This window comes from Odontomachus brunneus, unplaced genomic scaffold, assembly GCF_010583005.1.
Source record: "Odontomachus brunneus isolate Ranch 3 - 2012 unplaced genomic scaffold, Obru_v1 Obru_scaffold_064, whole genome shotgun sequence".
NCBI lineage: Eukaryota > Metazoa > Arthropoda > Insecta > Hymenoptera > Formicidae > Odontomachus > Odontomachus brunneus.
Window position 1 is genome coordinate 629020 of NW_022639514.1, and position 1521 is coordinate 630540.

Here is a 1521-nt window from a genome sequence, read left to right on the forward strand (position 1 = left end):
CAAGTCGCTGTTCCAAGGGACCCTACAAATGTCTCTAATCACACGGTGCTGTGATTGGCTGTGTCCAAATGCACCGTGCCCAAGTGCACCGCTCCCGTCTGACCCTCCCCTACGGGAAGCTCGGAAGCGAGGCTATCCGCCCCGCTGCGAGCCCTCCTCTCCCTCTTTTTCTTCCGCCGCTTCTTCTTTCCCTCACTGGGGGCGGCGGAAGGAGCCAGACTAACACTCCTCACCTCTCGCCTCCTCCGACTACTCCTTCTACTTTGACCAGAACTGGCTCTGTTGGTCGAAGGGGTCCCCGCGCTATTTGTCATGGGGACCACGCCCATTCTGGTCAGGATTCGGGTGATGGGACGTTCCAGTGTCGTTTCCAAGTCCTCCAGATTTTCCGTCTGCGGCTGCCGCTTCTTACGGGGGAAGGTGGACCTCCTTCCTTTTCCGGCTGGACAGGTCGGTTCCTCCTCGAGAACCCGCCATTTCCCTTGAACGGAGGGGCGAAGCACCGGAAAAAGATTCCTCCTCCTTATGTCCTCCGCCACCTCTGCTCTCGCTTGTACAGCCACCCGCTCGTAGTCGTCGCCGACGTCAAGGGAAGGAGGGACCTCCATCGCGCTCACCTCCATTCGGCTCCCTCCGCTCTTGGAGAAGGACCGGAGGAGCGCGGGACTTCTTTTCCTCTCTTTCTTCTTCTTTCCCTCGAAAGAGAAAGACGAGGACGAAGCCATATCAGCGGCCCCGCCCTTCCTCCTCTTCCCCCTCCCCTTGCCCTCTCTTGAAGTCGGTGTATCCGACTCCAAATCCGAGGTGCGCTTGCCGCTCCCAGGCTCCCTCAGGCTCCGGAGCTTCTGAAGGAAGCTCGCTATCTTGGTCTATCTCCTGAGCCTGCGCGTCGTCCTTGCAGCGCGTCTCCTCGCCCTTTTCTGAGCCCTCGATATTCAGGGTCCGGTTGGCGAGGGTAACGCTGCATGCGGAGACAGTCGCCGCCGCTTCCTTAAGGGAAGTATTTAAGGTTGCCACTACGCTCCGCCACCTTCGAGATCTCCTCCACCGTCTGGTTAACGGTGAAGACGATCTGCGCGGTGCGTTGTCCACGAAGTTCGTCCACCATGATGTTGTGGGCAGCTTCGTGGCCCTTCCACCGCGCAGGAGAGGGCCTCACAGAGAGATTTAAAATCACCTCTTGAAGTACCCTCTGCTTTTCCTCCTTTTTCCGATGAGCCGACGCGGCGCGGTTGGCGGCGGTGTGTTGGGGGGCCCCGTTTCCACCGAGTGACAGAGCGGTCGCCTTCTCCAAGCTGCCCTCCCAGCCCGCCGTCGTCTCGGGTTCCATAGGCACGGGTCCCAGCTCGATGGATTCCTCACCGTCGCCCGCTTGCTCCTTCTCCTCGGCGATCCGCCAGTCTAGGTCGTTCCGGCTTTTGGCCAGCGAAAGCTGCCTTTCCGCCCCTTCTAACTTGCGGAGGTAGCCATAGCTGGCGAAGTATCACACGGACTTCACTCGCACCCCCCCCCCCCCCCCCC